Consider the following 25,906-nt stretch of genomic DNA (forward strand, 5'->3'; position numbering starts at 1 on the left):
ATTAGTTTAGTGCAAAACATCTGAATATAATCAAAATAGCAGATGCTGCTCCAAAGAGGTTTTTTTTTTTTTATTTGGGAGAGGTTAAACTGGAGCTGAGTAAAGGTACGGTATATCACTATATTTCCTCACTCATTTCAGCACTAACAGTTGATGTCCTTATATTTTTCTGCATTATACTTATTTATAAGAAAATACAGCATTATCCTCGTATTTTAATATAGTCAGTTGAATCTAAGTTCCATCAGAAAATAATTGAAAACTGCTACCTAAATACTGTCCTATTTTATAACTGTGGTAATTCAGTGGCCAGATTTAAAAAACAAACTATTTTCAGCTGGTGTTTTTGTTAGAGATTAGATTTCAGTATTTATTTCTTGTGTAATTTTTAATCAAAGGATATTTATAAAGATGAATACCAACGTCTATAAACACCCAGGACAAAGTCCTGATGTTTTTAAACTCAATTTTTACTCAAGGCAAAACTGCTGGTAAGCTAATGTGTCTGAGTGAATAAATACTGAAAAATAATTTCAGGATTTGGCCCTGACAGCACAAAACCTGAGAGGTCTCTGAGTGCTGCTCTAGTACTAACTGCTGTCATTAAAACAGATGTTCTCCATAACCTTGACCAAACAACTCCATTCTCTAATCAGAAAGGAGCACAGACTTGTTTATGGATTTATGATAGATGTGTGTGCCAGAACTAAGTCTATGACTGTGGACTTACTTTGTATGTAGTAATTTAGCTTGTGTGGTTTTTAAATCTGCTTTATACACTTTCATGCAAACATTATAATCTTTAGAAAGCCTTCTTAATAAGTGGATAGTTCAAGGAAATATATATCACAATTATAAGCAATATGATGAATTTGCTGATGTCAGCAGTTGAACGCTAATGCCTTCTGATATCAACTGACAGGACACTAATTACTAGTTATGGGAGACAATTGCCTGTTAAAGGAGCTAGTCAGTGAGTTACAATTTTGAAAAATTATAAAGTACATGCCTGATTTGCAAAAAGATGTGGTATGAAAATACCACCTAAGTTCTCAAGATGATTATCACGACAGAGATCTGTCTAATTAGGAAGAATCTATTTTAATGCTGAAATATGAAAGAACCCAGCTGGGAGAGGAATTTAGAGGAAGACACAAAAACATCACCACTAGGCTGACAGCAAGTACAGCCTAAGCTTGTTCCAAAGGCAGTTTCTGAAAAAATAACTCATCTCAGCATTTAATCAATAATGGCTTTAGAACAATTACATCCTTACAGATAATTTATCTAGTCATATTAGTAGGAGGAGCTTCATAAATAACATGAAAAATGTGTTGTGCAAACACATTGAAACAACTCCTTTGGCTGCTGAGCTGTCTGCCCAGTAGCTGGACAACATTAAACATACCATCATGCAGATAACATGTGCATCACACTGTACTCAAGAGACCACAGTTTAGTGCTCGGTGTTCCCAATCGGGTTGGGACCTGCAATTGTTATGGCTGAAAGTTTCAACCCAGAGCAGGCTGCCGATTAACCTTCAGTGTGGTTGCTTGGATAGGAACCTTTCTGAAGGATTCTGCAGTAATTAAATGGCTTATGTCTAAATCGATGGATGACATAGTAAGGGCTCCTCTGCTGGAAGGCTAAAGTGGTATCAACAACTCAATGCAATCACTGAATATAACTCCAAAAACCTGTTAGAGACATTTGGGAAATGTGAAAAAAAGCTTTACTACACACAGAGAAATGTTCTGTAAAGATTCCTCCAGAAACATCATTTGGCTTCTGCTCTGTTTAACTGAACAGATCAGAGTTATCTCAGTTATTGCTGAAAACTATTTTACTGCATGTTCCTTAAATACAGCTCTAGCAAAAAGGAACAATAATATCCACTGGAGTGCAGGGGAAATGCCACCATAAAGTTGGGGATGGATAAAAAATATACTTCAGAAAAGTATTTGTGAAACACAACTACAGTTTAGCAACATGGCTTAAATTCACAAGACAGCTGGGCTAGAAATGAGTTCTGGCTTCCAGAACATCAAAAGCTGTAGGAGTTCTGGAAGTGATGAACTAAGTATGGTGCAAAAGAAATTGCTCTAAAGCATTTATGGGAAAAGGCTGAAGTAGCTGAAAAGGAGAACAAGAAAGTGAAAAAACGGGCCACAGAGAAACTAGAGGTAGTTAAGATTAACCATCATAAAATTTAAAAGCTTTAGCATGATAATCTAGAATCTAGCAATTCTTATAATTTGATGTAAATAATAATGCTTTTAGGCAATTATTGGCATGTCTGTCTATTCATTAAGACTCATACTAGAGTAGTCAAAGCAATGGCAGGTCTTGAAGGTCCATAATGTCCCTACAGTACATAACTGAGGGCCTGATCTGGTTTATCCCTGCACCTTCAGAGAACCTCACTGATTGACTTCAGTAGGATGTGGGTCTGCCTGCATGCATCTCTTTGCAGAATTGGAGTCTAAGAGTTTTCTGAGTTTTTCCATATGTTTAGCTCAACATTACTATCTAATGTCCCAATTCAATAGAAGTTCTGCAATGGGACTACTCACATGCTTCAAGTTAGGCATGTACTGAAGTACTTTGCTGAACTGAGGCCTAGAGGAATAAGGGGAAGGAATACAAATCAGAATAGAGCTAGTGGCTCTATTCTGACTAGAGAGAGGCCACAACTGGAACTTCAAATCCAATCTCCAAATGGTTTTTTTGTAGGGGTCTCAGATTAAAATCCATCCCTATGTTGTTTGTTTCAAGGAAAGGTCCAAAACTGAAGGGAGTCCATTATCTAGATTTGTTCCTATATGGTCCAAAGCAGAAGTCTCATAAGAACAGTAGATCTCATGAGATATTCAACTCAAGAAAGGAGACATTCAGCAAGATCAGATGCTCTTAAAAGGTTTCCACCACCTGGCTCTCCATGGCAGGGACTGTGTCTTCAGAGGTGTTTGTACAGTGCCTAGCACCACAGGACCCCAATCTTGGGTGAGACCTCTGAAAGCTACTATAAATATTACATAGCCATAAATATGTACGTGAAATCTGTGTTGTGGCTCCTTACATTTGGTCAACAAAATTAAAAGATTGTTCAGATTTATTACTGTACTCAAGGCAAGAGTCCATGAGAGTAACTCAGACAGGTTAGAAAAAGCCAAAATAAAACAGACATTTTAAAAAGATGAGCTTTTATTTGCAACATTAGGAGACCTGATGATAGACGGAAAAACAGCTATTTAAACACTGTTGATGTGAAGCTTTAGAGAAGACTATTTTTCATTTTCTTCTCTTTTTGAGGATTAGAGCTAGAGCTGAAAATTCCAACTATTTATTTCTTTATTACTTACTTGTTTCATGTAGCAATTGAAGAGAAAGCTATCTAAAGCCAGCAGTGAGGACAGCAATGAGCAAAAAGGTTTCCCTGGATTTAAAAACAAAACTAAAAAACAACTACTATGATTCTTTACTGCATGAGAAACTGTTTCAGGCAGATTGGATAGATTTCTTTTACAAAATATTTATTTATTTAGAAAGTTTAACAGGTTTACAAATCCTTGCCAGGTTAATATCAGAAACAAAAAACAACAATTATCACAACTATGAGCTTTTGTTTAAAGAGACATTATGCAGAAATAGAGATATCATTACAACACCCGTGACATGTCATTTTGAGTGATTTTATTAAACTGAGTGAAATCTCTGATTATGCATATTTAACAGATAGATGAGGCATGTCTATCAAATGTTAATATTCAAAAAATTTGTCACATGCTAGAGGGTTTTTGTGTGTGTGTGTGTATGTGTGCAGATGAATGTACTTCATCTGAGTACTGAATAAATTGAAACCAAATATCTAAGTATACATTTGGCCTCTGTCTATTTTGCTGGATATGTAATTGGTGCATTAATTTTTCCATCACAACCTCCCATATTATTTGAGCTGTTCCTCTACAGTTGGGACTATTTTTCTTTTTCCAATGAGAGGCTAATAGTAGCCTACCAGATATTTGCAGATGAGAGATTAATTCTTAATTTCCTTTTGTGTGACCATTTTTAAACCCAGATTTTATTAACACAAGAGTGGCAGCCACAAGACACCGAATGCCATTTCAGACAGTACTACATCACGCCTGGTAGTTCTTCTAACTAGAGCAAACAAACAAATAATTAGACCTTTTATAGCAAGACTTTTCATGTGCTGTTGGAGTGGGAATTTCTGAATGAGCTTCAGAAAGCAGTTCAGGTTGTCAGGTATCCAGTAATAGTAACTACCAGTCTCTGAAAAGGTATAGCAAGTGACCAACTTCTCCTCACCTACGAAGTGTCACTAGTGTAGCACCAGAGGCCCAGGCCAAGCCTTATGGGAAAATGTATCGAGCTTTCAATCCCAACAGCCCAAATTCAAAAGCTACCTTTAACTCTATACCTAGCATAATATTAACACAAGGCTTCATACATTATATAAACTGTGGGACTGCACAGGACATGGAGACAGGTACCATGGAGGCACAGAGGACAAAAGCACAGTGGATTCCTGCTGGGGCCCAGAAAAGTGAACAGTACTATTCTGTGTTGTTCTGACCCCTTTGCCCAAGTTGCACGGAAGCCCCTAGACAGGGTTTTTACAGGGAGGTGGAGCAGTGAGATAAGGTGGGAGTGGACCTAGACTGGGTATTTTCTTCCCACTATCCCATCAAAGTTAAGCAGTGTTAATACAGTGTTTCCCCACAACTCTGTTCTGAACCCCATCCTTCTGGTGAGATTCTGGCTCTGAGGCCACCAGCTTGGGGACATGTCCCTGGAAAGAGCTAACAGAAAGACAGGAGAGAATTAAAAACAGTACATGGGCATCCATGTGGCCTAAGCCCCTGTCAAGATGCACTCTGAGCTCAGGGGATCTTCTGGTTTTGGGGGGTTCACCATTATGCTTGGAAGGAACAATGCTAGGGACACCCTACAAGGGACACTTCACAGGGTTTCCAGTATCTTACAGTAGATATTCCCACACAAAAACTGATCTGGCCTTCAGTTCGGAGGCTTCAATACATCTTCCCTATATTTTAGCCCATTGCTCCTCAGGTCTCTTGGATAAAACCTTCTGCCCATTTCAGTTTACTTAGACTCTTGTTTAAACAACAACAGACAACAGATTTTAAACAATTCCAGCCTGTCTGGTGAATAAAAAAGCCAGGAGGGAAAATTAACTTCATTTCCCTTTGTGGCAACGGATGCTAACTGTCAGCCATTTACAATAGGTTTAGAGTGAGAATGTGACCACTTTGAAATTTCCAAGCCAGAATATTGACAACCTGTTCAAAGCTACTTTCCATCCTTCATATAAAGGACTGATAATTGTGCTGTGACTCTTGGCATAGGCAATCAAATTTAGCTTTGAAATGGGACTTTTTTTTATTTGTAAATTATAGGGAAACGGAAGTAAAGACCATTTTCTACAACAGCTATTCTTTGGAAGATATATATATGCTCATTCTTATGGAAAGGTAAGTGGTATATTTCCCTTATCCTGCCAATGTGCTGACTGAGAATATCACTGTTTTGTTGAAACTGTTATAGATAAAATAAAAAATATACATATATATTACACACAAAAAAAGGTACATTAAAATAACTTTATGAAGGTTGCAAAGTCAAGCACTCAAGAGTTAGGAAATGCCAGAATTAAGTTTGTCTGCACAACCTTAATTTGGCCCCCTTATGTGTATGCATTATAATTAGAGCTGAGTAAATAACTGATTTTTCAAGTTGCTGGCAGTTCTGAAATATCAGGAAAAAAATCTGTTTGTGTCATACTAAATCAGAAAATTCAAAAAGATTTCAGCAAATCAAAAATATCTGTTTCAGGTTAAACATTGTTCAATGTTTCATTCAACCTGAAGCATTTTGTTTCTGGGGATTTTTAAAGGGCCAAATTCAGAGGAGAAAGAGGTGGTAAAATCCCCCCCCAACTTTTAACCCTCCGGTTAGGGCACTCAGTCAATATGTGAGAGACCCAGGTTAAATTCCCCTCTCTAACTGATGTGGATGAGGATTTCAACTTGGGCTCCCCCCAGCTCAGCGTCCAAACCACCAGACTATTGGCTATTCTTTGGGAGTGCGGGTGGTTCTCTCAATCTCTCCTATAGAAGCTATTCCACTTTGTATAAACAATTCAATATTCACTGGAGCAGAGACTTGCACATGGGTCTCTCCCCTCCAAGGCGATTACCCTAGCCACTGGGTTATGGAGTCATTCTCTCTCTTGTTCTTACCCAATGACTAATCAAGTATTTTATACAAAGTGGAATAGTTTAACAAGTGAGATTGAGAGAGCCAGCCTAGAATAATCCATAGCTCAGTGGCTAGGACACTCACGTGGGGAGGAGGGAGACCCGAGTTCAAAATCCTTCTCCACATCACATAGCAGGGGGAACTCAACTTGGGTCTCCCACATCCACTGGGCTAAAATTTATAGAGAGGGCAACCACCACCACTTTAACCTTCCTTGCTAATCTAGCCTGATTTTGTTGTTGTTGTCAGCGGTAACTATTCAGCAAATGTGTGTCCCATTTGCTAACAGTTTCAGGTCAAATGAAATGGCATTTTTTTCCAGAGAATAAACTATTTGTCTGAAAAATGTTGCCCAGGTCTAACTATGATACATTTTCTAATTACATCATAACATACTGGTTTTTCCACAAGACCCCTGTCTCGTTCAGTTCACAGAATGGACAGTGCTCACTTAATGAGTAGCTATTTGATATTTTGTTTTCTCCTCGTTGTTCAATGTATGGTCTCATGCTGCACGCAGGGGCGGCTCTACGCATTTTGCCGCCCCAAGCACGGCAGGCAGGCTGCCTTCGGTGGCTTGCCTGCGGGAGGTCCACCGAAGCCACGGGACCAGCTGACCCTTCGCAGGCAAGCCGCCGAAGGCAGCCTGCCTGCCGCCCTCACGGCGACCTGCAGAGCGCCCCCCATGGCTTGCCACCCCAGGCACGCGCTTGTGCTGGGGCCTGGAGCTGCCCCTCGCTTCACACTATTTAAACTCTGCTCTGTAGGCTGAATTATTATTTTTTCCATGGGCTTCTCTGTGGCAGCCATCACTACTGTATCTGAGCACTTCACAACCATTAATGAATTTATTTTCACAGCATCTCTGTGAGGTGAGGGATATTATTAACCCCATTTTACAGACAGGGGAATTGAAGCAGAGAGATTAAGGTAAAAAGTTTCCACTCTGAGACATCTAGGACCTGATTTTTCAGAATACTTGGCATTATATAGCACTTTCGTGAAATGGACAGTGTTCAAAGAACAGCTTCCACAGACTTCAGCTGCAGTTGTGCGTGGTCAGCACTTTTGCAAATCATATCCCATGGTCTCTAGTCAGGAACCCAGAAAATAAGGAATACATAATTAGTGACCACCTGTGAAAAGTTTGGTTTAAATGACTTGACTAGATAGGTACTCTGTGGCAAAGGCAGGTATACAATCCAATTCTCCAAGGCAACATTTAACCACCTAAACCATAAGACCATCCTTCCTCTTCCTGCAGTCCCCCGCCCCAATCACTACACAACTTCCAATTTCTGCAACATATAAAACAGGGATCGTACAGGCAACAGCCTCCTTCACAACACAGCCCTGATTCATCCCCGGAGCAGGGCCATTCTGTGCAGTGAATGAAGGAGGGGTCCTGTGGAGAAAATAGCATGTGGTCATGTAATTAAAGACTGTATCATCACGTATATGCACAAGGGGAACAAATTAATGTTGCAAAGGTAATTTTAATTAAGCATTTCCTAACTGTTGACTGCTTGAACTTACAACTTTTATGTTCTTTGAATGTATTGTGTGTGGGTGTGTCGTTTTGTAGATTTAAAAAAAAGCAAAGAGCAAAAACAGAAATTCCATCTTGTGATATGATATTGACATCCATATGGGTCATCAGCAGGGCTGGACCCTTTAGGTGCATCACAGAGGCCTCTGCCACTTGGGCTAACCATGTAAATGAGAGCAGTAGCAGACATTCCCAGACCCCGCCCCCCGCAATCTTCTTGTCCCCAGTCTCCTTGCCCAGCCATCCCAGTTCTCTCATCCTAGCTTCTCATCCGATCTGTCTCCTCTAATAGCCTCTAGTTGCCCCCAGGCCCACATTCCTCCTCCTCAATGGCTCCCAGTTCGAGTCTCCCTCAATGCAGTGTCTCCTCCCTACCCAGTTCCTTGTCCTGATCTCTTTGCCCAGTCAGTCCCATTTCTTCCCCCACATTCTACCTCCTCAGCATATTGTCTTCTGTCCCCTCATCTCATTCTACCCATGCCACTTCTTCCCAGTCTCCTCATCAGCACTTCATCTGATCTCGGTCTCCCATCAGCTTCCACTCAAAGAAAGATCTTAACATGGGCAAAATAATGTCTTATACCCAGCTTCATTCTCAGAGATTATTGAACCACTGTAGCTGAAATTTTCCACAAACATTCAGCCTCAAATAGACACCAACATGGAAACTTTCAGCCCAAACAGTTAAAGTTTGGCAATATTATAAGCAACTGGAACAAGGTATTATTATGGGAAGTGTTGGGCAACCATAATAATATACCATGCTACCAGCCCCATCTATAAGATGTTTAAAGAGAGGAATTAAGTCCCATTTTGCATTAATCTCTTTATTTAAAAAAAAAAAAAAGAAAGGGGAAAAAAAAAGGACTCACCTTTGATAGGCATACCTTTCAGATAACTTCCACTGCAGTGGTGTCGAAGCATTGCTATGTTTGGAAAGTGCTACTAAGGGAGAGATTCCCTACAGATAGAAAAGAACCACAAGAGAAAGACGTCAAAATAAGACTGGGGGGCAGGGGCAATAATTGAAAGGACAGAGATGATCACGTTCCAATGCTGGGTCAGTTTAACCAAAATGTGATAAACTAATTAACCACTGGCCACATGCAAACCAGAGCCTGCTCTCATACTTCTTCCTCAGCTACTGCCGCTACCACAGGACATTCAGCAGACGTACAGGACTCCTACCATCTTACCTCAATTTTGCAGTACTTAATGCTTTAAAACAATAGCTTATTATTTAGGGGTTTTGAAAACTATAAATACATTAAAAGCAGCAAAGAGTCCTGTGGCACCTTATAGACTAACAGACGTTTTGGAGCATGTTTTTGGGTGTTATTTTCAGTCAAATAATTATTACTTTTAATCAAATAAATGTTGATAAGTGAAGTAAATAGATCATTATTTTCCACTTAACTCTTTCATATATGTATAACTAATATTTATGTTGTGCTGGGAGAGGGTTCTTATGTGTCGTAACAATGTAACATAGCATGTTTTTATGGGACTAGATATTTTTGGCTAATTTGTGTAGTTTCTATAGCTTGGTTTTGTATTTCATAGCTCAGTAGGGCACCCTAATTGAATAAGGCAATACAAACATGAGGCCATATGTTCCCATGGTTTGCATGGCACATATCCTGGAGAAATGTAGCAGTGTAGACTGAAAAATACCAGCAGCACCATCTTTGCTTAAATATGTGACCTGTCAATAGTAACAATAATGCTCCATAACATGGAAAACAAAATAGCTAAATATCTTCAACTTTTCTGTAGTGTCATAACATGGGTGTGTGGGTAGTTTGTTCAAAAGCAGGTATCTTATTTCAGCTTTTTCATTGTATTTGATGCACAGTCATTCCCTCATTTTCTCTATGCTTTCTGTCTCCCCTTTTCCATCTCTACATTATGCCATTTGTTCTGTATTTAGTGACACTCTGCCTTACTTTTGCACATTTCACTTTGGTGAATCGCTCTGTTAGTATGATACATCTGCATGTGGAGATACAGAAATCTCATTATTTGTTTTTTTTCCCCCTACAACGGCTTGCATATGCATATTTGCATTTTAGAAACTAGCTTGTTTCTCAAGCATGGTTTGGTTTTGGGTGGGGTTATCTGCGTCACTGGTCAGACTAATGCTGTTGTGATCTATGAGCAATGTGGAGTGCACCATGTTTTCATTTGGGTTTGGTATTTTATCCTTGACCACTTTGCTGTTTTGGTTGAAATAGCACCAAAAGTTGGGTGTTCTTGTCTGTAAATTGGCTGAGCGGGTGGCATTATCATAGTTCTGCTCTGTAGCCATTGATGCTGAACCCAGATTTTGTTTGCAGGACTGTAGTTATAGAGTTTCCCTTAACTAGGTTTATATCCCAATTGGCATAATTATCTGTTAAACTTGGACCCCAAACTTCACTCCGATAGAGTAGAATGCATTGAAATTTTTCTGCTGAATTGTTTAAGCTGTGGTGTTAGCAATGAGTTGCACTTATTCGTGCTTTCAGTATTATGGTATAGTAGACAGACATAACTTTTTATAGTAATGCTTTTGTACTTAGTCTGGAACTCCCTGATGCATTTCTTAGGGAGCCTGGGTATCTATAAATTAGGCTGTGTTCATCTTGATGGTTTGGGTCCATGTTATGTTGCTCCTTTAGCCATACCCACTGACAGATGCAACCAACATTTCCCTCTGTATAGGAAAGCATACTAGGCCTTAACTCCTGCACTTAGTGTTTGTCACAACTTTCAGCTGATACTGGGGCTTAAGTACCTTTTAGCATAGAAGGGCATCACATGATCCATAAAAAGGTGTTAGTCTGTCACTAGTTAGCACAGGTATATAAAGGCATCTAATGCTGTGCATGTATGGGAAAGACAAGGAGAGATCTGAGAAAGATAGAGAATATTATTCCTTAACAAAAAAAAATTAACTGTCAGAAAATTATTTCTCTAGAATCTGTACACAGTCCTGCTTCTAAATGAACAGACCACTAGAATGTGTATTAGTTGTAGAGATTTGTTTACTCTTTCACATCCCTTGATTATCACTTTGTAGCAGTGGCACTGAGAAGCCAAAATCTGGGTGCACAGACTCCCCATTTTCTGATTTTATGAGACAGAAAGAAAACTGCCATCTGTACTGAACTACCTGGTATAGTAACATAATGGATTTTCATTTCCATGTACTTAGTAACAACACAAGTTTGGTATTGTACCAATAGTTAAAATTCTCTTACACTCATTGCTAATTTCCTGATTCTTAGTGCTGCTGAATCAGCATAACTGAAAGCAATGTCTCCTCTTAATCAGTGATAGAAAGCACTGCCTCCGCAAGGCAAATTCAACAGTCTGAGAGCAACTGGGTCCACTTCTATGCAATCATTTTTAAATGATCTAAAAATCACTAACCTTTAACTTCTGGATCACTAGGTTCAAATCTTATGTCAGGCCATGAGTGAAAATGAGATCAATGGTCTTATTTTGGTCTCCACAAAACCATCACATAATTTGGCATCACTGGCAAATTCTGCTAAGAAGGAGGGAAGAATATGAATTAGGAAATAAAGTAGAGTTTTAGTCAGGTAGAAAAATGAACATCAATAAACCTGAATGTCAGGATCACAAATACAAATTCAGACTTGAATGTCAGATCCTTTGCACATCCCTAATATAATGAGACCCAAGTCTTAGAATAGATGGGAGGACCCACCTTAGACTGAGGACCTGTCTTCTCTACTGCGCTACATAATGTAGTGTCTCAGGTGAAGATGCGCCATGTCAATGGGAGAACACCTCAACAAGAGGCGGAAGTTAGACAATGCTTTAAGTTGCTGTAACTTACATCGCTTAGGGGAGGTGGCTTTATCACACCCCTGAGCGACGTAAGTTACATTGACTTAAGCAGTAGTGTAGACAAGCCCTCAGTAGGTGGGCAGCATACTAAAGGAGCCCCACTGAAATAGCAATGAAACTACCATGATCCATTTTGAACCCTCCTCTTACATCTGTAGAATGTATGTCATTCCTACAAGATGTGTCCCTATTACTGCTCAACCAGGTGTCGCAGGCAGCTTTGAGTCTCAAATATGCCCTCAATCCTTCTGATGCCAGCAGCATTTTTTTAAAGCACAGCTTCAACTGGTGCAATGAATTTGGGAGTGCAACTGAGATCCAAGGGTTATCTGTCCTTTACTGAGCAGTAACAGGGGCTCCCTTTTGTGTGGGGAAGCTACATTTCAGTTCCTGCCAACAGAACACTTGGTTCATGCCTGCTATCAGTCCCCCTCCTTCACAAACATGAAATTCACAGTAAAAAACATAATTTTAAAAACCCTGTAAAATGGAAGACTGGGGACAGATGGGAAAACTAAAAGTCAGAAGAAAGGGATAAGAAATAAGAGTGAGACAGAAAGTGAAGAAAGGCAACCCTCTGTTTGTCATTCATCTCTTCTCACTTGCTTTTGGTGACCACCTTTAGGTCCTGACCCTGCAACCTTTATGCGAATAGTCTCACTGAAGTCCACTGGGCTACTTTTGTCAAGGTTGCAGGATCAGTCTCTTAGCTCTTCCTGTACTTATCTGCTGTGTGAATACACTATATCATCTCCTACATCATTTCCATTGCTATTTTCTTTTTGTCTAATTCCAAACTTGGTGACAGTTTAGGAATTCTTTGAGCTACTTCTTACACAAGTACCTGCACAGCAATGCACTGTCATTTCAAAATGAGGAGAAGAGAATGGAAAGACGATGCACCCCTTTTAACATCCTGGGGTCCAAATGAAGATTCTACTTATACTGTACACACTTTACAGCAGGCACCATGTTTTTTGTGTATATTTGTACAGCATCTAACACAAACAGGTCTCAATCCTGACTGGAGCCTCTGGACATTATTGTCATATAAATATTAAAAAGCTTAATTATAGTTTAATTATAGCTGTCACTGCGATGAAAGATTAGCCCTAGGAACAGGGAATAAAAAAAGATGAGGGACACTTGCTGATTTGAGAGTTAGGGCGCCATAAAACCTCTGCATAGAGCACCAGTACGGTGAGGGTCAGATAGTATAGGGCTGGCCTTGGCTGTAACATTTCTAGAAGGGGCTGTCATTTAAATGCTTCCTTTATCAACTGGAACACACATTTCCATACCCTTACCCCCCCGACCCACATTTTTCCAGGGGTTCCAGTCCCTGGCTCCTCAGCTAATGCATTTTGCTTTTGGGGAAAGATTGGAAATGCCTCTACTGGTAGCTGTGAATCCCCTAGTGACAGCCCTGATTAGTTTCGAAAAGAGGCACCTTTTGGAATACATTTCAAAATTTTCAATACCACTTCTGGAACTCAACTCTCATTGTCAACAAATGCTGCAAACAAAGCAAAGGGTTGACAGAAAAGTCTAATTTTACTATCCCTTTGCTAATCTAATGGACATATTGGAAATTAATTCACTGTAGTCTATATGAAAGCTTTAAAAATGGATACGTGAAAGATGCTCTATGATTTGTAAAAAGAAAGAACAGATTCTTTCAGAAATGAATGCCAAATAATTCATTGCCTGAGTTATCACTTTTCAGTCAAAAAGTATATGAAGAAACTATATAACTCATTTAGACAGAAATCTCCATGGAGTTATGCTGGCCTTTCATGCAGGTGATGAAACAGCCAGATTCCCTGACAGTGGTGAGTTATTCCTTTTATCACTGGCAGTGCTGCCAAAAAAATCATCAAGGCCACAGGCATGGAAAACATGAGGCCTCTTCAAATTCAAGAGATAAAAAGACGCGTTTTATGTTTATTTTAATCTCTATCATTTAAGTTTTAAAATTAAATTACAGTGATGTTAAACATAGCCAGGGACCAACACGATTAATTTAAATTCAGTATTTAATTTTTATAAATAGGCTTTCTTCCAGGACAGGGCCTTTGGACTTCTGTCTCCAACTCCGTGTGCCCTAGTCCCTCTTGTAACTAAAACATGCGTCTTTCAAACCTGACAACATGTGTATAAAATATTGGGTGTTTTATTACAATTTATAATTCAGTCATTTTGGAGGTGGATTCTGTCTCTCTCTCCATAGTTACAGTAATGATCTAGTATAGTAAATCAATGATTTTTTTGTTGCAGCTTTATATTGCTAGAGAGCTCATATCTTACAAGTCAGAATATAGGTGGTTAGAAGTTTCTCTGCACAGCCTGGTGAATTTTGAAAATCCTAATGAATATAAAATTATACTAATTCTTTTGTCTAGTTAAAAGTTTTTATTGTAAAAAGCTAACATACTGATGATCAGTCAAGGCAGTGGGCCTGATTTCAATTTGAGCAGAATTCCAGTTAATAATGTCGTACACATAAACCCTCTCTTAACAGTTCATAATGTTAAACTGAAGACAGGATTGCTAAAGAACTGTTATTTTTTTCTCCCTATTAAATCAGCATTACAGACTTTCAACAGATGTCTTTAATAGACACTGTTATTAAAAAGAATATGATATAAAATAGATTTAGACCATTTCTCCACCATTACCACTCCTATCACCAAGAGGAAAGTTTTTCTTGTGTCTTCAAATTATTAAATTTATGTCTAATGAGAAAAAATAACTCTGGATATTATCCACCTATAGCAACATCCATACCATTGCTACAGTTAAGGCTTTGTCAGTGCTCTCATTATACTGTAAACCCTGTACTTTGAGGACTTTAGAGGTTGGCTGTAAAAACATGCTCTAGTTAAAAGGTTTCAGCCTAGGAGCAAATTCTTTGTAAAATGGTGGGGGTAGGGGGAAATCCATCTGTTTTTTAAGTTCTAAGAGTGCCAAAAAATAAGTTGTCTGGTTTCAGGTTCTTTTCTGAACTCTCATAACTCAAAAATGTTGTTTTAAGGCAAAGTTTTACAGGCTATTAGTCAATAATATGGATTTGTGCCTTTTGGATTCTTTGGAAAAATGCTAATAAAAATAACAATTATGTGGTTGGAAAATTGCCAAATTTGTCAATATTGACTAAAATTAGGCACCTAAATTAATATTTATATATATCTTGTAAATAAGTCACCAGACTTTCAAAGGTGCTCAAGTATCCACAGTTCTATTGACTTCAGTGGGATATGCAGTTGTTCACCATCTCTCCAAACAGGGTCTTTAATTAGTCAAATTTAGGTGCCACGGGTCTCTACCAAGTTCTCTGTGCCTCACTTCCCCATCTGTATAATGGGAATAATAGCACTTCTCTATCTCACAGAGGTGTTGTGAGGATAAAATACATTAAAGATCATAGGGCTCTCACATAACGGTAGTGATGGGGGCCATAAGTAACGCAGAGAGATGTATTTGTTTGATTTTTTTACCCCCTGGCAGCACTATAAGAAAAGAGGCCCTGAACAGTTGCTTACAGCTTGGTAGCTGTTTTAATCTTTGCCTTGAAGTTTTAAAGATGTTTCCAGCTGCTTCAAAGTGCATCATGGCTCCAAGTACCTCAACCCAACTTCAAAGCACCACTGCATAAATTGTTGGTGCAATATCTGAGCTCTAAAAGGACTGCTGCTATCTGTGTATTGTGAAAATCTTTAGGGAGATGCTCATGATACCTTTATTGACACAATATGTATTCCAGCTGTAGACCCTTAAGAGACACTGAAAAGAACTGCCTTCAAGGGACACTGCTAAGGGTGGTAGGACAAAATTTAGACCTGCTGGTTTTGTTTTGTTTTGTGGACACATGTACTTGCAATCAAACAGCACCTGAGGCTTGTGGTTGGTGGGTTACCCAGCTGAGATTGTAGCCATGCTATAGTCCTTGTTTTTAGATAAGATAATAGAACTTTAGACTGAAGATGACTTTTTTTTAAAACTAATTCTTATTAAGGTTACATTTTTGACTTGATGACAGTCTCTCTTTAAAAGCTGGCAAACTATCATTAAGTGCTCATCAGCTACTTTCCTTTATAACTGGCCATGGCCTATGGATTTAAAAAAAACCCAACCCTGACTGCATGGGCATGCTCTGATTATTACTCTCACTAAATACTGTGCTATTTACCAATGAAGATAGACTACTAGATGGAAGAAGACACATCTCTGAAAAGGAGCAGGAAATAAAGGAAAGGATGGAACTTGCCCAAAAGACCAAGCTATTGATAATCCTCTTATGTGAAGAGACGACAAGCTGAAGTAGGGACAAAAGAGGCAATTACGTTAAAGCTATTCCTCAGCAACTATAAATTCCACACAGACAATGGGGCCCATTCAGACATCCCCATTGCATGTCTCAACTGCGAGACTATGGATAGGCACAGTGAGGTGATCCTGGTAATGGTAAATATAAGGACATCATTTATTGTAATAAATCATTAAGATATATGTCCATATGTTAATATTACACAGGTTGTGTTTTATGTGTCAGCATTTATGTTAAACGTAGTCAATCAATAGAAGTGATGTTACCCTATACAAAGCAATGAAAGGAAGAATGAAATTGCCTCCCTATCTAGTCCCAAGCCAGTTATGTGTCTGTGACCAACCATGTCCAGCCTGCCTAACACTGTACCTGCTGTAGAAACACTCATGATTCTGATCATTTGTGTTTTATACGTAAGCCTCAAACTATTTCCCTATACAGGGCTATGCTGTGCAAAAGTGCCTTTCTCTGTTTGCATGGAAATAATAAAGTACTACTAAAGATACCGCTTACAGTCATTGGGGCAAGTTCTTTGCTGTGTACAGATTTTGCTGAGAGCAAAAGTATGGGGGAGTTGGTCAAGGCTTCAGATTATCCATCTCACCCATCTTTCCTGCATTAAGCACCCTGCTCTGAGTGTGGGCGGAAGGAGAGTGAGCTGGCTCTCTGGGTTTATGCCTGCTGAGGACTCCCCTGTGTCAGGGCTATCTTCCACAGAGATTTAGCAGAAGTTTCTGTTCTCTTTGCACCACGTGAGTAGCACAAAGGGAGCAAATTGGGGACTCTGTCCCATTAGCTCTCTAAAAGAATAGCTAATGGAGATCCATGCAAGACTTGAGTAAATTAATATTTCCAGATATCATCTGCTCAGATGGTCTTACATATGAACACAGTCCTGCCTTGTGATGTGACCCACAGACTGAACTATCTACTTGACACCTTGTTCTTAACCCCAGGAAAGTAATTTTGATGCGTCCAGCTGACAAAATAATTCAGTCACTCCATCAGGACAAAGATGAAATCTGTGAGGTCCACAGGGAAAGTCCATCTAAACTATCCATACAGATCAGCACAAACTCACCAGATATCAGCTGAAAGAGCTACTGCTATAGTGAAGCAGTCTGGATTAATCAGACTGGTTACAACCTAAGACAGTTCAGCTGGATGATTCTTTGAAGTGCTGTGGCTGAGAAGTAACATTCATTGACCTTAGTCAGAACTCTGAGGTACACTTACCTCAGAAGATAACCAGGCATCTCTTGTCCACACAGATATCTTGATTCCAACATGAACCCCATCCGCTTCAAGTGTTCAAGACCACTGTTGGCTCCTGGTTGCCGCTGAGGGCCCAAATCTGCAAAGTTGCAACCAGAGGCCAGGGAGTTGATGATTGCCTCTAACAATTGAGAATAGCCATGGATAAGATGTGTCTTGTCTATCAAGAGGTAGTCAGTGGCTCTCAGCCTTTCCAAACTACTGCACCATTTTCAGGAGTCTGATTTGTCTTGCGTACCCCCAAGCTTCACCTCATGTAACAACTACTTGCTTAGAAAATCAGACATAAAAATACAAAAATGTCATAGCATGCTGTTACTGAAAAATTGCTTACTTTCTCATTTTTACAGTATAATTACAAAATTAATGGGGTGTATGGGGAACTGGGGAGGAGTAGTACCTCTGTTGGAGGAACACGTCGTGCTCCTTTGGGAGTAGTTCATCCACTTTGGTCCACACCTACACCCAGCTCTCACCTGTGGCTCCAAGTAGCTGTTTGCATGCAACAATGGCCACACCCCAGGAAACCGCTTTGCCGAGTGGGCCAAACCAGGTGAGAGTAGCCAATGGGTTTTTTGCCCTCGGTGAGACAGGGAAACTGCCTCTCTCTCCTATGCGAAGACTGTTTCTATGGACTGGGCGGAGGAAATCAATTTGTGATTCAATGGCCATGAAAGTGGTTCAGCAACGTGCTGTGGGGCACGGAGAGCATGACAAGGCACGGAAGATGTCCTGGTCAGCTGAGGAATTCCCCAGCCATAATGATATTTTGTGCCGCTGGAATCTGGCTTCCACAGCCAAGACAGTGGGACTGCCCCTGTGCAAGGCTTTCTCACTTAAAAATTTCCCACATAGTTTTTTTTTTAAATTAGTTAACTATTATTATTATTGTCATAATCGTCAGTGATGGACTACCAATAATAATATAATCTAAAATTAATCAACTGGAATATAAACTTACATTTCAGTGTATAGTATGTAAAGCAGTATAAACAAATCATTGTCTGTATGAAACTTTAGTTTGTACTGACTCTACTAGTGCTTCTTATGGGCCCTGATGTAAAACTAGGCAAATGTCTAGATAAGTTGAATACCCCCCTGGAAGACCTCAGGGGCACATGTACTCCTGGTTGAGAACCACTGATCTCGATCAGTTGCTCCAGGTGTACAGATTTAATAGCAACACTTTGTTGCTGCTATGCTCTCTACTTAAGATTTATTGGTCACTTTAATTGTAAATGCTATTTTCCTGAGGTTTATAACCAGGGCTTTTGTTACAAAGTCCACAGCCAGAGAAAACTTGCCTTATTTTTGTTTTCATTACAAAACCAAGACTTTGTCCAGATTCACCAAAGGGACTGTATATTACAGTAAATCTAGAAAAAAAGAACAAGGAGTACTTGTGGCACCTTAGAGATTAACAAATGTATTTGGGCATAAGCTTTCATAGGCTAAAACCTACTTCATCGGATGCATGCAGTGGAAAATACAGTAGGAAGATATATATACACAGAGAACATGAAAAAATGGGTGTTGCCATACCAACTCTAACGAGACTAATCAATTAAGGTGGGCTATTATCAGCAGGAGAAAAAAACCTTTTGTAGTGATAATCAGGATGGCCCATTTCCAACAGCTGACAGGGTGGTGTATTTTCCACTGCATGCCACAAGTACTCCTTGTTCTTTTTGCTGATACGGACTAACACGGCTACCACTCTGAAAAGTGAATCTAGACCAATTCTAGATGATCCTAGAGCAGTGGCTCTCAACCTTTCCAGACTACTGTACTCCTGTCAGGAGTCTGATTTGTCTTGTGTATCCCCAAGTTTCACCTCACTTAAAAACTAGTTGCTTGCAAACTCAGACATAAAGATACAGAAGTGTCACAGCACACTATTACTGAAAAATTGCTTACTTTCTCCTTTTTAACATATAATTATAAAATAAATCAATTGGAATATAATACTGTACTTACATTTCAGTGTATGGTATATAGAGCAGTGTAAACAAGTCATTGTTTTTATGAAATTTTAGTTTGTACTGACTTTGCTAGTGCTGTTGTAAAACTAGGCAACTATCTAGATGAGTTGATGTACCCTCTGGAAGTCCTCTGTCTAGCCCTAGGGGTACATTGAGAACCACTGTCCTAGAACAATAAATGGGTCGGAATCTTGCAAAACTCTGATTTTGGCTGAATTGTTCTTTCAGTTTTTGGGTTCCTTTGCACTCAAAACAAATTGTGGTCCGAGGTAGAAATGGTGATGAGAAACCAGGTGGACTGAACCAAACAAACAAACAAAACCCTTCTTTGCATGAACCCATATGAAAAATCAAAATAGCTGCATTTTGCACAGCTCTATTTATAACTCTGCAATTTTTAAAGGTAAGTCCATAAATAGTCATTACAATATGTCAGCCTGATGCAGTTATTTCTTTCCAAAAGGCTTAACATCAGTTTAAATTTTTTTGATGCAGAGTAGTAGGAAAAAAACAAAAAATAATAGTTTTTTGGGTGGATTCAGATTCTTGTTTTTTAGTTTCAGTCCTTAGTGGCAGGAGTTCCTGGCAGTTGAATGTGACTTTGCCTCATCTGACTTCATTTGGGGTATACATATGTTATGTCAAGGGACTTTCACAAACATGTAATGACTCAACAAGGGAGCCAGTTCAAGTGGGGGATAATTAGGCTTCCACCCTCCCCTTCATTCTGTGCCACTGTTTTTACTCTCTACATCTCCATTGTACCCTTAAGAACAGCAGATCTGCAGCCAAGCACTGCACACTCCCCACAGCCAGCAACTTCCTCTGAAGCTGCAATACATAATTACGACCAGCTGCTAAGCGTTGCTTGAGAGCAGTACAAACAGCATCCTCATACCCAGAGATTGAGAGTCAACTCCCAGGCTTTGCTGCAGTGGATAAGCCGAAGGAAGCTCCTGCACCCCTGCAGTAAAAGAGAGCAACAGTTCCTTCTGTTTCCTGTATTAACAGAGGTGTTAAGAGGACAGGGCATTTCTGACCCCTCTCTTCCCTGCCTTCCCCTTTGCCCATTTGTTTAAATGAAAGAAAGCCTCCCTCCATGGCTCCTGCTGCTCATCTGGCTGACCCACTACTGTGTTGCTCTGAGTCTGCTCTAACACACACAGCGCTCCTTCTTAATGACTGACAGGAGGCACTGCCTATGCTGGAGTTAACTCAGTCATGCAACTGGATAAGTGATAGTGACAGCAGTAGGAGATTAACTCTTTTTAAACCATGTTCATTGGCTCCTGTGAGTCTCATCTTCAGTGCAGGATTTTAACTTTTAAAGTTCAGGGCCCTTGTTGCCAGTCTTGAAAGTTCCCTCCAAAGCCCAAGTCCTCTGAGCTACTGGGCTCTTGAGCTCTTACACACACAAACAAAACACACACAGTTTTCAACAATTTAATTTTTTGCAAATACTGGAGGGTTGTGGTTTTTTTTTTTGCACTATTTTAAACAAAAAAGTTCTATAGCTTTGAGAAACGGTACAAATCATTAAATGTGATTTATCCGCCAATACTACGTTATCAGACTCTCCCCAAGTGAGTGAGAGAAGCCACAGCTTTAGAGTGGGAATAGTTCAGGATGAGATTTTCAAAGGCCCCCAAGGACCTGGGAGGCCAACACCCTGTGATACAGGCAGCACCAATGGCTGCCCTTAACATTCTGCATTTACAGAGGACCAAAATCTCACAGCACTTCACAAACATTAATGAATTCAGTCCCCTAACACTAGCATGAGGCAAGGATCCCACTCTACAGTTGGGGAAAGAGAGGCACAGAGACATTAACAGATTTTCCCAAAATCACAGCAGAAATCGGTGACAGAGCTGGGAAAAGAACCCAAATCTTGTACCTTCACCTTGAGACCATCCTTCCTCCTTTGCAGCAACTAATTTTTTTCTCTTTACCTCTACATCCTGACCTTACAGTTAATCTAGCAGGGGGAAGCAGCATGAGAGTAAACTAGACTAACACTGTGGCTGGCTTTGTCAGGTGGTCTCTATTTATTAAAACTGTACTTAATATGGAATAGTAGGGCATCTTGAGATAGATTTTTGGATATGGCTTGCTTAAGAACCAGAATACAAAAATTAAGTCATTTGCATTGCTATTTTACAGGACAACAGCCCGGTGACTTTGGGCATAGCAGCAGCGGGGAAGTTTCAGCAATGTTATGCCTCCTTAATTAATCTTTGACTAATGCTCCAGAACCAGCAAAACCAGGAGTACAAAGGGTCGTATTCACACTTGGCTGATATAATAAAACCACAAACTTTGTTGTAAGTGTCTATTGCATTTATGTCAAATTGTTAAAAATATTGTGTAAAATTATCAAAAAATGCTTAAGGGTAGGTCTACATTGCAATGAAAAACTCGGAGCACTGAGTCTCAGAGCCCGGGTCAATTGACTAGGGCTCATGAGGCATGGGGCTACAAATTGCAGTGTTGCGTTCAGGCTCTGAGACCCTCCCCGTTGTGGTCTAAGAGCCCAGGTTCCAGCTGAGCCCAAACATCTACACTGCAATTCTTAGTCCTGCAGCTCAATCCCTGCCACAGGCCAGCTACAACAGTGCCCCATGTCTTTCATTGCAGTGTAGATGTACCTTCAGTGACTTAGGAGCGTAAGCCCAGTTTTCAAAAGCCACTTGGGCTTTTTAGAGACTTGACTTAGATATATTTAAAAAAACATGTGAAAAATCATTACCACAAGGTTGTGTTGGTTACTTGTGTCATAGTGGGAAAGTTCCTTGTTTAACTCTATGGGCCTGATTTCCCACTGGGCTGCACTTTGTGTTGTCATTCACAGCAGACCAAAGTGGGTATAAAATGCTACCATTTTGATCTAGGAGCATTTTTAACTTACTTTGGACTGGTGTAAATAATAACAGAGTGAAGGGCAATGGTGAATTGGACCATATAGGTGTAAATGACATACAGTAACTCCTCGCTTAATGTTGTAGTTATGTTTCTGAAAAATGCAACTTTAAGCAAAACGATGTTAAGTGAATCCAATTTCTCCATAAAAATGAATGTAAATGGGGGGAGGGGAGGTTCCAGGGAAATTTTTTTCACCAGACAAGAGACTATACTGTGTGTGTGTATGTATGTATGTATATATATAATAAGTTTTAAACAAACAATTTAATAGTGGTACACAGCGCTGATGATTGTGAAGCTTGATTGAGGTGGTGAAGTCAGAGGGTGGAATATTTCCTAGGGAATGCCTTACTGCTAAATGATGAACTAGCAATCAGCTGATCCCTCAAGGGTTAACCCATTGTTGTTAATGTAGCCTCACACTCTACAAGGCAGCACGAATGGAGGGAGGGGAGACATCATGGCAGACAGAGACTGTGTGTGTGTGTGTGTGTGTGTGTGTGTGTGTGTGTGTGTGTGTGTGTGTGTGTGTGTGTGTGTGTGTGTGTGTGTGTGTGTGTGTGTGTGTGTGTGTGTGTGTGTGTGTGTGTGTGTGTGTGTGTGTGTGTGTGTGTGTGTGTGTGTGTGTGTGTCCCCTTTAAGTACCCTGACCGCACTCTAAGTACACTGCCTTTTTAAGTAGATCAGCAAGTTAAGACAGAAGCTGCTGCCAGGAAGCTCCCTCCATCCTGAGCTCTGTCATGTCCCCTCACCGCTCTATGGAGATGGGGTAAGCGGGGTGCAGGGGAAGGGGGACACTGACATTAGCCACCCTCTTCCTCACCTGCACAGCAAGCAGGAGGCTCCGGGGAGCAGATCCAAGGCAAAGGGCAGGAGCAGCACATGGCAGGGTGGGGAGGGACAGCTGAACTGCCCGGCAATTGACAGCCTGCTGGGTGGCTGCTGCACAGGGAACTTAGGGGGTTGGGGAGCTGATAGAGGGGCTGCCGATCCACCCTGGTTCCAAGCCCCCACCAGCTAGCTGCAAGGGGCTGCTCTTCCTGCAAGCAGTGGACAAAGCAGGCAGCTGACAAACGACGTTATAAGGGAGCATTGCACAACTTTAAACGAGCATGTTCTCTAATTGATCAGCAATGTAACAATGAAACAACGTTAACCGGATTACTTTAAGTGAGGAGTTACTGTAGCTAACTACAGCATGTCCATTTCCTTCCACTGCTTTTTTTGTTTGGATATTTATTTCCTTAACAGTGTTCTTTTGGTGATCAATTCACATTTTCATTTCTTTGACCATCAAGGTTGGATACATGCACCCCACTAAACAAATCAAAGATTTGTAACAGGATCCCAACACAGTATTTTCAGTCAGAATGTTACCTGTTGGTTTTAGCAGCTCACCCGAATCTCTAATTTAGAGCAGTTTGCTTTTCACAGTGACGTTAGTTATGTAATTTTCAGCAGACTTTTTGTAGACTTCTAATAATGAACAAGCTTACCATGCAACATAAAAGTACTTTAGGGTCTCTATACTGTGACATATCTAACTTTGTAAAATATCAAGAAGTGTGCGAGCTTGAAGGATCTCATCACCTAGAATCCCAGTCTATAGGTAGTAGATTACTACTGATCTATACTGTATCTTTTGTGAATTTTATATCTATATTGGGAAAAATCATAGCATGGGAAAATATAAAGAAATAAAAATCTGCAAAACAGTTCTATGATGTCAGCCTTAGAAGATGGCAGATTAATATTTTTCTATTCATGGTCATTAAGTAATGAATATAAAGGCTGTGACAATCATGATAGGTCTATTTTAGTCAAAGTCCTGTTTATCTGTTTTTTGGTTACACTTATATGTTTCTCTAGCTGAGTAGTAACCTTGGGGGGTTCTTATGGTCATCTGACAAACGTTAACTATTTTCCAGCTACATGTATGCAGGCTGAGTTCCATTTAATCCTTTCTTCTGACACTTCTTCACCCATATTATTTCAATGTGGAACAAAGGAACCAATCATGTTACCAATTAAATCATTAGCAATACACCCAGAACTGGACCTCCAACCAGCAAATGTCTTCCTTTTGGACACCTGGTATATAAAAAAAATTCCCTTAACCTTACCTTATAAAGAAAGAATGGTGTAGACTTCAGGGCTTCAGATTTTAAGAATAAGATAGTAAATTCTGTCAAGATTTGCACATGTACCAGCAAGTCTCTCCAGAGAGTCTGAAGTAAAAATTGATGGAAAAGTTTTTAGAGGCGCCTAGAAAAAGGTATCTTATTTCAACAAACATTGTTTGATCACAAAATCCAACCTTCATACATTTTGTATCACTATCCAAGGGAAAGAGAAATACAATCATAATTTTTTGGAGGCCAAGCAGTTAAGAAATTTTTAAAACTGATGGAGTTTTAAAAAACGAGAAATCTTCCAAAGTCTTTGGAATACTTTTTTCATCTCCATAATGTTAAGTGTCCACAAGGTGAACATTAAAAATGAGTTCCATTTGGAAACATGGCCATGTAAAATAGGCACTTAGCTACTCCACAGCACAGCTCTTGTTCCTATGTGCATTCATTGTCATTTTTGCTTTATTTCACTGAACAAATTAAGCTTTTACTACTTTTTAGTAGAATATCCCACACTACTATGGTATGAGAGTGTGAGCTGGATTCGTTTACTTCTTTTGCATCATCAACAGAACATGATTCTAAGTTCTTATTCCAGAATCACCATTAGTGTGATGTATGAGCCAGAAAGAACTCATCTTGACTGTGTGATTCCAGACTGAGTTTGCAGGGCTGGCAATTAGAGAAAACAATCTTTCACTTGTAAACTGACCAGATTTGACGTAGAGCAGGGGTGGACAAACTTTTTGGCCTGAGGGCCACATCTGGATATGGAAATTGTATGGCAGGCCATGAATGCTCATGAAATTGGGGTTGAGGTGTGGGAGAGGGTGAGGGCTCCGGCTGGGGGCACAGGCTCTGGGGTGGGGCTGGGAATGAGGGGTTTGGGATGCAGGAGGGTGCTCCGGGCTGGGACCGAGGGGCTCAGAGGGAGGGAGGGGGATCAGGGCTGGAGCAGAAGGTTGGGGCCCGGGAGGAGGTCTGGGGTGCAGGCTCTAGGCAGTGCTTACCTCAAGCAGCTCCCGGAAGCAGCAGCATGTTCCCCCCTCTGGCTCCTACGCAGAGGTGCAGCCAGGCAGCTCTGCATGCTGCCCCGTCTGCAGGCGCTGCCCCCACAGCTCCCATTGGTTGCAGTTCCCGGACAATGGGAGCTGAGTGGCAGTGCTTGGGGTGGGGACAGCGTGCGGAGCCCCCTGGCAGCCCCTACGCATAAAAGCTGGAGGGGGTCATGGCAAGCCCCAGACCCTGCTCCCTGGTGGGAGCTCAAGGGCCAGATTAAAATGTCTGATGGGCTGAATGCGGCTCGCGGGCCATGGTTTGCCCACCCCAACTTAGACAGACAAGGTGGATGAGGTAGTATCTTTTATTGGACCAACTTCTGTTGGTGAGAGACATAAGCTTCCGAGCTTACACAGAGCTCTTCTTCTCTGTGTAAGCTCAAAAGCTTATGTCTCTCACTAACAGAAGTTGGTCCAATAAAAGATATTACACCTCACTCATCTTGTCTCTATAATATCCTCGGACCAACATGTCTACAGCACTACTGCATAAAGATTT

General features: G+C 40.4%; 2 long non-coding RNA genes across 2 annotated transcripts in view; one reads left to right on the top strand and one right to left on the bottom strand.

Annotated features, from left to right (window-relative positions):
* Window positions 1-16: 16 nt before the first annotated feature.
* On the top strand, window positions 17-21,600 carry LOC123372044. Its single transcript, XR_006580063.1, has 4 exons — window positions 17-105; window positions 5,443-5,517; window positions 19,524-19,698; window positions 21,459-21,600. It is a non-coding gene; the product is annotated as an uncharacterized LOC123372044 (long non-coding RNA).
* The window catches only part of LOC123372043, a 61,845-nt gene continuing 47,270 nt past the window's right edge, over window positions 11,332-25,906 (bottom strand). The window contains exons 4-6 of the long non-coding RNA XR_006580062.1: window positions 24,341-24,445; window positions 17,275-17,392; window positions 11,332-11,385 (exon numbers count right to left, since the gene is read on the bottom strand). This is a non-coding gene — a long non-coding RNA (uncharacterized LOC123372043). The remainder of the gene's footprint in view (window positions 11,386-17,274; window positions 17,393-24,340; window positions 24,446-25,906) is intronic.

The sequence above is a fragment of the Mauremys mutica genome, chromosome 5 (assembly GCF_020497125.1).
Source record: "Mauremys mutica isolate MM-2020 ecotype Southern chromosome 5, ASM2049712v1, whole genome shotgun sequence".
NCBI classification, from domain to species: domain Eukaryota; kingdom Metazoa; phylum Chordata; order Testudines; family Geoemydidae; genus Mauremys; species Mauremys mutica.